Source organism: Cupressus sempervirens, chromosome 6, assembly GCF_028749045.1.
Source record: "Cupressus sempervirens isolate cs-2001-9-10 chromosome 6, ASM2874904v1, whole genome shotgun sequence".
NCBI classification, from domain to species: domain Eukaryota; kingdom Viridiplantae; phylum Streptophyta; class Pinopsida; order Cupressales; family Cupressaceae; genus Cupressus; species Cupressus sempervirens.
The window spans coordinates 562,962,237-562,975,789 of NC_143123.1; positions in this window are offsets into that span (position 1 = coordinate 562,962,237).

A 13,553-nucleotide genomic window follows, 5' to 3' on the forward strand; every position below is an offset into this window, starting at 1 on the left:
TCAATGCTCATCCTCATAAATGCATTTTCATTGAGGTTGATCTCTCCAAGGATCTTAAGGATTTTGTGGAGATACAGATTGGTTTCCAAACCTTCTCTCAGAAGGTGCTTTATTTGAACCTGCCTAACACTTGTTATAGGCGTCAATCAGAAAAACACAAGATTAAGGATTTCCCTTTGGTTGTGTCTAGGGTTAAACCCCCGCCTAAAGAGGCCTCTATCAAACCAACAAAAGGGAAGCAAAAAGAAGAATGGACTACTATTGGGCGCAAGGGCAAGGCTCCCTTGGTTCCTAAATAGTCATATGTGGTTGTCATTTCAATTCCTCATATTTCAACAAGAGCGCAAACCCCAGCCATTTTAGGAATGCAAGCAGTTTTTCAAAACCAAACCCTAGTGTTTCACAAGTTTCAAACCCTGGTTCACAGGGGATCAAGGTGGCCGCCAGGGCTAACACCTCGGTTGTGATTCACACCCTTCTTGTTGGTTCCTCCATTGCGACTCAGAATGTGCAGCATTCTCGCAATCCTCCCAAACGTGTTGAGAAACCAAAGGAAAAATGTTGGGCCATCAGTCCAGAGGATTTTCCTTCTGGCTTCAACCAAGTCTCAACTTTCTTGCAAAATAGCTACTCCTCTCTTGAGGATGAGGAAGATATGGAAGAATTTTTGTGAATTTTTTATCATGGAATGTGTAAGGTTTAACAGACCTCTCAAAAAAGTACTATGTTAGCGATACCTGCCATAGACTTGGTAATTTAGATTTTCTCTGTATGCAAGAAGTTAAGATCTCTATTTTCATACTTTCCTCTACATGTCACGTCATTTGGTCAGATGGCATTATGTTTTCCTCTCAGCACGATTCTAGCAGAAGTGGTGTAGTTACTCTTCTATCACCTCGTCTTCATTTTGCTATTATTTCGCATGGTTCTAACCCCATGCACAAAATCATTTGGCTTTTTCTTTCTATTAACAATCATTCTTTTGGAGATGTTAATGTTTATGCTTCCAATGATGTTATGGAAAGATCTCAACTGTGGGGCTAGATGGCTAACAACTTGCCTCTAGCTACTTGGGTTATGTGTGGTGACTTCAATATGGTTGAGCTGGCCTCTGACAAAGATGACATTTTGCCCTTTCACTGGACAATTGTGGAAAGGGAAGCCTGGTACTACATGCATAATAAATTGGGCCTTTTTTATCCCAATACTAACTATCACCAACATAGTGGGGTTTGGCATACTTGGACCAACTTTCAAGTTAGCTCTGACCACATTTTAAAATGTCTCAATCGTGCCATGATTACTACACAATTTTTTTCTCCTTTTCTGAGGATTGAGATTTGCCTGTCAATATTATCAGACCACTATCCCATTTATTTTGCTATTTCATGGCATACAGCTGTCCAACGAGTTGTCAAGACTCGATTCTTTCTCAATACGTCAATGTTGATGCATGCTTCCACTATTGCTCATATCCTATGTGTCTGAAATTTGGAGCCACATCCGCATTCTCAGATAGAGTGGATTCAATGGTGGAATGATGCCATTACTAGAACCGCTCAATTTATGCGCATCTATGGGTGACAGTTGGCGGTTTTCAAAAGGCAGTCATATGAATCCACTACCACTGCTCTCAAGAAAGCTTTTGAGGCTCTCACCTTTAACCCTTTTGATGTTGATTTGTAAATTCAACTTGCCAAACTACACCATGACAAACAAGTTGTAGATAATTATGCTACTTGAGGAGCCTAAATCAAAGCTAGCCTTCATTGGTTAGAGGTTGGCGATAAAGCTTGAAAGGAGTTTTTTCAGGAACTTTGAGCACATCATACCAATTTTGGGATTAAAAAAATCAAAAAAGGAACTTTTGTTCTCTCTAGTCTCCTTGACATCCTGCAAGATTTTTTTCACCATTACAAAGATGTGTTTGCTTCATAGGGAAATTCGGTTGCTCAAGAGGAAGCCCTCAAAAAGTGTATTTATGTTACTCCAAACAACCTAGCGATTGAGCAATGTGCTTTCTATGAGCAACTTCTCACCATCTGAGACCTTAAAGAGGCAATTTTCTCCATGGCTAATGACAAGTCCCCCAAGTGCAATGGGTTTCTTTGTGAATTTTACAAACACCTTTGGAAGTATATTAGTCTCGACTTGCACAAAGTTTATCTTGAAGCCTACCATTCTAAAAGCCTAGGAGCTATTATCAACAAAGGGAACTGTTACCTATTTTGCCCCCCCTGCCAAAAAATTTAAATTTTGAACATTTGAGGCCACCCAACGGTCTTCTTCCATATTTAAATATTATTTATATGGCATGGGAATATCAAAAATAAAATGATTAAAACTTATGGTATTTCTTTTATTTTGTTTCCACTGACCCACAACTTTCCACGCCGTCAAATCTTTGGCGATCCACAGTGGGTGCTTTCCCGCATTCTCAAGATGCACTGCCTTTAAACAATGTGGGGAAGCCCATTTGTGACGCTTGACAGGTGGGTCCATCTTCTTATGTGGGCTGCAAGGTTGGTGAGCTACTAGTGAGCTAGCAGTTTGATTGGCACCCGCGTTCTCGCATTTTGTCTTTTGTCATACTTTCTGACAATGCGGGCAAGCACCCTGGTGACACATGTTCTAGTGACATCACAGAGGATATTCATGCAAGTTCAGAGGGCACTTGTTCTAAAAATCGTCTGATGCAATGAGATCGAGGGCTGGCGCTTGCCCACAATATGAAGATGCAAGGATGTTAAGGAATGCGGGCAAGCACCTCACTGCTGCGTGTCCTTGTGGGGTCAGGTTTGTTCCATATGCCGCAGGGTGATACCAAGGTGGTGCCAGGTTGCTAAGTTGGATGCCAGGTTGTACTGAGTGTTTGTGGGCCCAAAAATTTTAGTAGGGCAGGCACAGTGTAATGAGGATCTTCACGATCGTTGATCTTGCAGAGATCAATAATCGGTGCTTGCCCGCAATATGAAGATGCAAGGAAGTTAAACATTGCGGGAAAGCGCCTGAAGGATAGGTGTGTCCTTGCAGGCTCGAGGAGATAATGCTACAGTTAGCATTGGCAGTTAAGGCTGGCAGTTGGGAGACACCACGATCAAGGTTTTGAAAAGGTGGCTTGGTTAGTCAGTTAGATGTGGTCAACCACGTGGAGACTTTGCGAGGTGGCAAAAAATTGAAAGACTACTAGCCCACGTGGCTCATCCTAGTGGCAGAGTTTGGTTGACTTGCTAACTTTGCTGATTCACGGGCTAGAAAGAGAGGGGATCGAGTTTTGTTGTGCGATTTGATCCTCATGATCAATTCCAACCACTCTCAAATGAACGTTGAACCCAGTAAATAGCAGGAGAACACTCCGCCATCCCAACTTATCCATCTACTTGGTCAGAATGGTTTAATGGCGCCATTTCTATCAGGGCCCTATTTCAACAAAATATTAGGTTTCATTGTATTTGGATCTGTACCCAGATCAGATTTTCTCCAGATCTTTATCAAGACTTACTGATGGTGGTTGTGGAGTAACTTCAGTTAGAAAATATCTCAGTTATGCCTGAGCTATAAAGGCATTTTTTGTAGATTTTGTTATGGTCGACTCTTCTCTAATTTCTCCCATATTTCTCTGTAATTTCGCTGTAAATTCTCTTTGCCGCTGAACTGTATGACATTCTACCTTATCTCCTTTAGCCATTGATGTAAAGTGCACGAACTATTTTCCTCTCATTGGTGTATTGTAGAGATCTACAATCTTGCATTACTATATCTCTTTTGGCCTATGAATGGTATATAAGTGAATCCTCTCTTTCCTTGTGTCATTCATTTGGGTTTTCTGATATGCATGTGATTGTTAGATTAAAGCAAGTATAGATGTGTATATCTTTGGTGTCATGATGGCTCAATAGTGCATGTATAGGCAAAGATTGGTTTGAACACTCTATTTTGGTGCATCACCCCCTTAGGTTAGAGTAGGTAGATTTGCTTTCATGCATTCCTTCTCCCTTTTCCTCTCCAAGAGTAGTTAGGTGCACCCTGATAATAAAGGAAGTTGGCCTTCTCCGGAGACTCAACCTCACAGTTCAAGTCCCACAGCTTGGAGGTTGTTTCCATGTTTCACAAGGTTGTCCTTAGGTAAAAACTTTGGACAAGGGTGCAAACCTTTGTGACAACAGGAAAATCAAATTCATACCTAAAGTTGGCAATCCTGAGGATATTTGTAACTGGCGGCCCATTACCCTTCTTAATGTTTCCTATAAGATTATTGCTAAGGCAATTTCTCTTAAAATTCGCCATCTCCTTCCTTTAATTGTGTGGCCAGAGCAAACTGGCTTTATCAAATCCAAGTATATTCTTGACAACATCATTGTTGTCTAGGAAGGTATGGATTCGCAAGTCTAATCAGCTGTCTATTTTTTTGAAAAATGATTTTGCTAAAGCCTATGACTAGATTGAATGGCCTTTCATTTTGGCTATGCTCCAGGCTCTTGGTTTCGGTCCCAATTTTCTATAGTTTATGGAGATGCTCTTTGGAGATGCTAATGTTTGCATTACTATCAATAACTCCTAATTTGACGCCTTTGGGCTTTTTTGTTCCATCAGGCAGGGTTGCCCTCTAGCTCTGGCATTATATGTTCTTGTTGCTCAAGGGCTTGGTTACTTGTTAGCCCACTCCATCTCTTCTAGTTTGGTTTGTGGCATTTCCTTCTCAGATTCCTCTTCCTAGTTGGTCAATGGTCATTTTGCTGATGATTATTTTCTCACTCTTTTGGAGGATGAAGAAAACATCAATAATGCCTTGAATTGCCTTGACACTTTTTGTCAAGCCTCTAGCTCTACTATTCAATGGCATAAAATGCTCTGTTATCGCCAATCTTTTTTGCCAGCTCCACCTTAGCTTAACCAATTTGAATGGAAATGAGACACACACAAGGAGATTTTCCACTTTCTGGGCATTCCTTTTTCCTTTCAAGCTTCGCCAGTGGATCTGTGGAACACTGTGCTTTCCAAGATTATGAAGAAGCTAGACTATTGGCTTACCAAACTACTTTCTCTTGTGGTCAAAATTTAGATTTTCTCTAAAGTTCTTGCAGCTATGCATGTCTATTATTCTTCCTGTTAGGCTCCTTCAAAAGCTTCCTATCAAAAATTAGAGCGACTGCTCCATGATTTTCTTTGGGCCTCTGGTTCCAAAGATCATGGGTTTCACAGAGTTGCTTGGGATTTTTGTTGTCTTCCCAAAGAGTCTAGAGGCCTTGGCCTTCTATCCACACAAAAGCAAGGCATTTCTCTTTGTGCAAAATGGATTATTCATGCCATCACTATTGATGAAGCTTGGAAGATTCTGGTTAGGCATTGCATCTTCTATGGATTTCCTGTTAACAGAGCTGCATAGAAGGGAATTGGCTTTCAAACCCTTCTCATCATGAGAGAACCCATGCACATACAAGCTTATTTTTGTATCAAGAGCATATGGAAAGCTTGGGAAGCTGTTAAGCCTTAGCTTCGCTGGTCTGGTGATGAGTTTTGTGATGGGCTCTCTTTGAACCAACTGAACATCTGGTGATCTCCTTTGTTTGCCATCCAGGGTATTCCACTAGCCAAGACTCAAGGTGCTAGTGCTCTGCATTTTTTCAAACGTGACATCAGGACTCCTAAATATCTTTTCTCTAAGGTCTCCATGAGTCTCAGATCTTGGGAAGATATGCAAATTCAATTTTGTCTTGCCCGTTCAGATCGACAGACTTTTGACTTATTACTTTCTGCAATTCCAGGTAACTTAATTCATAAAGTGGGTATCTAGTCTATTTGACCTTGTGCACTGACTAGAAGTGGTATCCTGCCACTCCCTTCACCAACTACAAGCCAAGTTTGGGATATCGATGGCTTTCTCCCCATCTGTCGATGGTGGATACCCTTAATCAAAGATGGCATTTGCAATCTTTCCTTTCTCAGTGGAGAAAGTGCTTTGACACTATTTGGAGTGCCATTACAGAACCCAAGATTGCTCATTTTGCTTGGTGCGAGGCTTTTCAAGGTCTTCCCCTTGGGCCTCAGCTTAAGCATATTGGGGTTCTAGATCCTTGGTGTCCATTTTGTGGCCAACTAGAGTCTTTCCTGCATATTTTCTAGTTTTGTAACCGCTTATCTTTCCTTGATGTATTAATCTTAAAAAAACCTAACGATACCTTTGGTTGTCGATTTTTTCGTAAATCTACCCATACTGACCTCTATCTCCATGCCACCTCTCACCACCACCCTAGTCAAAAGGTTGGGATCCTAAGAAGCCTAGCCTTAAGAGCTCTTAAGATTTGTGACAATGACAACTTGTACCAAGAGCTCACACATCTGCGTCAAGTCTTCAAGTGGAATGGATACTCAAACAAGAAAATCTCTATTGATTTCTGCTTGGTCAAATCCTTCTTCATTTCTCTCTCGAGCTCACCTCCTTCTATCCCCGAGTCTTCCTCTTTCATTTCTATTCCTAATGTGGTAGGCATTTCCAACAAGATCTCTAAGATTTTGGGCAAAAAAGGCATTCGTGTTGCCTTCAAGCCCTTTTTCACTCGAAGGGATTTGTGTTCCCCCATTAAAGACCCCAGAGATACATTTGTTGAGTCTGGAGTCTACAAGATCATGTGCTCTTGTGGCAGCCCATACATAGGTGAAACCGGTTGGTCCTTTAACACTAGAATATAAGAGCATGCTGTCGACATCAAGCACAAATAGGTCCTCAAGTCCACTTTAGCTGAGCATTCTTCCTCTACTAAGCATCACATTTGCTTAGAGAAGATGCAAATTATGTACAAGGAAGATAACTTCGTCAAAAGAAACTTAAGGAAGCCATTGTTATGAACAAAAGCCATGCTTAAGCATGTCCTGGCAACCACTGTTATCCTCCCTATGCAATCCCCCTTCTCATGACCTCCCTTCCTAGTCTCATCCCTTCTTTGTTGCCCCCTACCCTCTTCCCCTTTTCTCTATATTAACCCACCCTAGTTGACCTCCCCCTTCCCCCCCCCCCCCCCCCCCCCGACCCTAGGTATTCTCCCCCCCCAAACCCCCCCTCCTTGGCTTTTTCTTTTTATTTTCCCTCCTCTTCTGGTCTCTCTCCTTTAAGTCTAGATGTTCTTTAGTACACATACTCTCACACACTTGTCTTTTTCTTTTTTTGTCCCCACCTTCATTTACTCCTCTTTTAGGTCTTGGGTCTTTCCCTCATTGTGGTGCTCTTATACACACACACACACACACACACACACACACACACACACATATAGATATATATATTTTTACACACACATATATATACATAGATATATGTGTATATATATGGATGTATGTACATATATATACACATATATGGATGTATTTATATATTTATACATTTATACAATACATCCCCTTGGTGGCTTCACTTCCTCTTCTTTCGTGTTTCTCCTTGTGTTCCTGTGTCTTGATTTTTATTTATTTTTCGTCATTATATTTGTGTTTTCTCTATTTTTAGTGTCTCTTTATTTCCTCTACACACACACACACTCACTCTTATTGCTCTTACTCTTATATATATATATATATATATATATACATACATACATACATACATATATATTGGTTGGCATATATACATACATCTATATACATATATATTATATATAATATGTGTGTGTATATATATATCAATTGTATGGTCTGTATTGTCATATTATATACACATAGATATATCATATATTATATATAAAATATATAAATTACACACATTATATATATATATATATATTGTTGGTCTCAAATTGGTTTTGACAATTGAGTGTCAACACACTTAAGACATTTTCTTAGTTGATGTCGAGCAAATAAACAATGTCGAGCAAGTTTCAACTGTCAAGTGACTAATAGATGCCAAGTCAGTATATGTGTCGAGTAAACTATAGGTACTGAGCAAGACAGAATTTCTATAGGTGTCAAGCAAGACAGAATTTCTATATGTGTCAAGCATCAATAATTAGTAAGTGTCGAGTAACACAGAATCAACATAAGAGTCTATGCCCCCACAAACTAAGATGTAAACCATTTTTGAGCCGACATATGATGAATCTTGAAGGATTAAAAGATAAGATCAAATCTATTTGATTCCCTATGAAATCAACATGCAACCAATCAGAAAAATAGAAAGATTTGAGCGAGAAAGATGGATATATCTCAATCATAGATTCATACCTAACCCTAAGTCATGAAACCTTTTTAAGGAGGTCGAAACCCCATAATTCAGTAATGAATGAGAGAGTATGCGAGAAGAGAATTGAAGAGAGGAATGACAAATTGAAAGAGAGTGAAGAACAAAAGGGTGAAGAGTGCATTCAAGGTGAAATATAAAAACAAAGGAATTCCCAGATCAATGAACATCGGAATAGAGTATTAGCACTTCATACAGAATCATATCAAATCAAAGAGGATCAAATCATAATAGACTGAACATCGATCTGAAATCAGCAATTGAAGATTGTAAATTATCAAGTCAACACATTCTACTATATTTCTAGCCACTGTATTAGGAGAATGAAAATCCTATGAAGATAGGTTGGTTTAATAGCCATTTTGTAAATCCTTTAATTGGTGACATTCCAAGTGAATGTTTTGTAAATTCTTTAGATAGGTACACTTTTAACAGAGTGTTGGAGTCTTTAACAGGGCAGACCATTGATGATGGTCAAACATTGTAACCTTGACAAGTTACATATTGTTGCAGTGATAAGTTGTGGGTGTCATCCCCACCCCAATTTTACCTTCTCATTTTGGAGGGTTTCTAGGTGATCAAATATTGTGTTGTCTATTTTCATGCATGCCTTTACTTTCATGTTAATTAGAAATGTTTCATGCATGTATTGATTTCAGTTAAAAATTTTATAGCTTAAAGTTTGGTACTTTTGATTCACCCCCCCCCCCCCCCCCCCCCCTCCCCCCCCTCTCAAAAGTATTATTTCCACTTGTAAATTCCAACAATTGGTATCAGAGCCAAGTTCTTACAAGGAGAAGACTAACAACTTGAAGAAAATATCTAGAAATGGAGGTCTACAAGCTTGGGAAGATTATAGAGAATCAAGAGATTGAGATACATCTCATTCTACATTCTCTGGAAGAAGCTAGGGAAGAATTGAGGAAATCCTTAAAGAGAAGAAAAGAAATTGCCATAGCTGAGAATGATACACAATACAAGGAGATTGACACCTCAAAAGTGTTTGCCAATGGAGATTCTAAAGAGTTTGATGCAACAATTGCAAATCTAATGGAGAAGAACAAAGCTCAAGCAGAAGAGATCAGAATCCTCAAGATTGAACAAGAATCACAAGCCATGATGCTTTGTGAACTGACTGAACTGAAGAATAGAGCCATTGAAGATAAAGCTATGATAAAAAATGACAAGAGAAACCTTGACAACAGACTAGAGGAAAAGTCAAATGAGCTTGCAAGAGTTTCCAACATGCAGCTAGACACCCTAAGCCAAATGATGAATGCCCATCATGAGTTGAATGTCAAGGACTTTGAGATCTCCACACTGAAGATGTAGAATGAACAACTACAAAATGACCTAAGAAAAGAAAAAGAAATTGTAGAAAGCTTCAACAAACCTAATGAAGCCATCAAGTACTTTGAACAACTACTAAAATCACCAAGATCTAGTAATGACACTTTAGGACTAGGATACACCAACACTGAAGAAAGAGAGTCATTTAAGACTACAAAAGAAAGAAGTGACAAAGCTAAGAATACTAAACCCACTTGTCATTTTTTTGGTAAAAAGGGACATACCTCTAAAGTGTGCAAAAGCAAAAATGCCAATCAGCATGACAAACCTAAAAACATGGGTCACTAACACAAGTGCAATAAGAAAGGTCATCAGGCACAGGACTAGAACCACCAGGACACCAAGATTTGAAGGACACTGCTACAATTGCAAGAAGTATGGACATAGAGCCTTCGAATGTAGATCTAAGCCTATGTGGACACCAAACCAACCAGCAAAGACAAATAGTCATGGACATCACTACAATTGGGACTAGAACACTAGGCAAAGCTATCACTACTGTCAAGAATATGGACACATTCCTAAGAACTGCATAAGAACACACTTTAGTGGCAACTACAATAGGTGGTTGAGTCAAACCACTTGTTTCAGCTGCCTAAAGATAGGACATATTAGCAAGTATTGCCCAACAAGATCAAAGGCACCCAACTCTGAGTTCAACAAAGGAAAAGGGAAAGTTGATGTTGAACACATCAGAGGAGAAATGAATAGAACATGGAAAAGAAAAGATTGAAGTAGCACATCCAATGGAGGGATCACTTCACCTAAAAGGTCAAGTGGTCACACTTCATTCAACTAAGCAAAAGAAGGTGTGTCGGACTGATATTCAAACACTTTATTATACATTAGTTCCCAAAATAAATTAGCACTAAAAAGGATTGATCAACATGAATAAAGATGCAAGGTTAAATCTTTAAAATCTTCACATTGTTGCCGAGCAAGCAAAGTTGTCTTCAGATGCCGAGTTATCTGCCAAAGTCAGTAGAAGCCGAGTTAGTAGTAGTTGTCGAGTAAAGGGATATTCTTATTAAAGCCGAGTAAGGAAAACTTTAGTGAATGTCAAGTGTTGAAAAATCAATGGAAGCCGAGTAAAATGGAATTGCATAAGGAGTCGAATGGACAGTTGTCTATGCACTAAGCATTAAATGCTATGAAATGAAAGGTATAAGGTCAAGTTCTCGATCATTTTTTATCATTGTGAACATAGAGCAAGAGCAAGAAGAGCACAGAAACGATTTCCAAGCAAAGATTGAAGTTTTTGCAAAGATTCCATTCAAGATTTAGCATCGTTTCATCTATTTAAGTTATTTACTCTAGTGCCGAGCTACGCAGTTACATCGTTTTTATATCTTGAAACCCTAGGTTTTAGAAATGGCATCCAGCTCTAGGAAACCCCAAGACAAGGAGTTGTTTGAGGTTCAATTGGTTAGTAATGAAGTAAAACAATCAAACTTTAGACCAATTCCCGAAGTTGCATATAAGAACGACCCTGTCGGCGCTTTATCCATTATTCCACCTAAAGTTGTGATGGTGCAAGATGTCAGAAGGTGCTATAATTGCAAGATAGGTGCAATTGGTGACATGGAGATTCGGCAAGCATATGATAAACTTAGTGAGAATGGGGTATTGAAGAAAGAATTTCAAATTGTTGAGAGGAAGGGCTTAACCTATGCCCTAGATTTCCCTACATTATTTAAAACAGAATGCATAAGAATTGTGCTAAGTACAATCCATGATGGATGCCTATGGTTGGAGGATGGACCGATCAAATTGTCAAAAAAAATTATACATATGGCAACTGGGTATCCAACCCTAGAATGGCCAAAGACCCTAAGGAGTGATTCTAAAGAAGCCATAGAGAAGAACACTGGGGCAAAGTGGAACAAGAAAGGGATGACAATTGATACAATCAAAGATCCTCTTGTAGAATTTGTTGTTAGGGTCATATCCCATAAATTCTACTAGTCAAGCCGACTGAACAGTGTACCTTGTATTGCAGTTGACGTTGGATACAAAATTGTCAAGAAGGATCATACATATGATCTAGCTGAATTACAATTGCAACAAATTATGGAGAACTTGGGAGCCATAAGAAGGTCCAAGGGTGCCCAATGCAAATTTGGAGCAATTTTGATATGCATATTCTTTTATGTTCAGAATGAATTTCCTTCCTTTGGCAAGATAGGTTGGAAGACAAACAAGTCAGTAGCAATACAAGTTAATGAATACATAGAGCAGATGGGGGCAAGTTTTGAAACTATAATGACCAATTACTTTGAAGACTTCAAGAAGTCTATGAAACAGAGACTCAGGATACCTGTCTCTCTTGTTGAATAGCATATCAATGACATTTGTTTCTTAGTTGACATTGACTTTACATATATCCAAGCAGCAGTACCAAGGGTGAGATGGCTGAGGCCACTTGGATATGAAATCAACAGTAATGAGGCATCTGCAGCAATCACAGCATTGCTTGCAGAAGATATTGATAAAAGTGCAAAGCCTTTTGGCACTTTTGATGTTGTTAAGTCTAAAGTGGAAATGGAGTTGAAAACTGTCTCTACCCTAAAGAAAAATGACAGATTGGTGAAAAAGCTTAAGGCTAGATTTGGAGAAGGAATAGCAAAAGCAGAAGAAGAAGAAGATGAAGATGAAGATGAAGAAGAAGAACAGGGCCAGGAGCCACTTGCATTGACCCAAGGCATGGGAGACGATGCAAAAGAGGTAGAAGGTGTCGAGGAGGAAGAGCAAGCCAAGGAAGCACCTACCAAGCCTGAGCCAAAGAAGAAAAAGGTTCAGAAACAGCCTGCAGCTCAGCCCAAAGGAAAGAAGATAGCCTAGCCAAGCCCAGCAAAGCCTACTACAAGGGCAAATACAAGAGCTACAACAAAGGAGGCTAAGGAGTAGCAAAAGAAGAAGGCTACTAAACAAGAAGGTCCAACCAAGAAGAAGTTGAGAAGAAAGTATGTTGCAACTCCTGAATCAGATGAAGAAAGAACAAAGTCTGAGGACATAAGCCAATTTAGAGTGGTAAGTCACACCACCAAGTCTGATTTGGAAAATATATGTGATAACATTAGAGGTAATGCAAACTTATCTGGCTTAAAAAGCATTGATTTTAATAAGTTGACTAGAGAAGAACATAACATAGTTGAAGAGTCAGTCTACACTATGATGGCCAAGTTCAAGAGCACTCCACTTGAACTTGACAATTCAATGCCTAAGGAGTTATATTCCATTGTAGAAAATAAATGGCATTATTGTCTTAATATGGAAAAAAAAAATAAGAGAGTCAATATTGGCTCGAGTAATGCCTGAACTCGCTAAAGGGAAAATTAGCAAGGCAAATAAGAAGCATGGGAGAAAATTTGCACCCAAGTATAGAGCCTTTAGTATTCTACAAAATAAGATTGAGGATGTTGAGAAGAAGTCCACTCTAATGTGGAAGTTAATCTATGGGCTCACAACTGTGAAAGGAGAGGCGGATCCCTTTGAAGGGAGAAACAATGGAGGAGAGGATGAAAATGATAAGGAAGATGAAGGAGAAAAAGATAAGGCAGATGATACAATGGAGAAGGAAACACAAAAAGATGATATGGTAACTACTGAATAGCAGCAAACAGAACAGAGTGTGCATAACACACAATTGCCACCACCAAGTTCTCCACATGTAACTCCCACACCTGCAAATATAGTAACTATACAAGATGTTCCTAACAATTCTGGTCAGAACATAATCCATTAACTGCAGAGGATCTTAAAAGAATCCTTCATCAAACTACCCTACAAGCACAACTATGTACAAATCCAGTCTTGGTGAGTGTGGAAGAACTACAAAAAGTTGTAGCTGACTTCACAAGGGATAAGGTAAATCCACAAGAACCACCTTCTCATATCCCAACAACTACAAGTGGACAACCCCAAGAGCAAGTTGCACAAGACACATCAGCTGAAGTTGACTCCACAATACCAATCACTA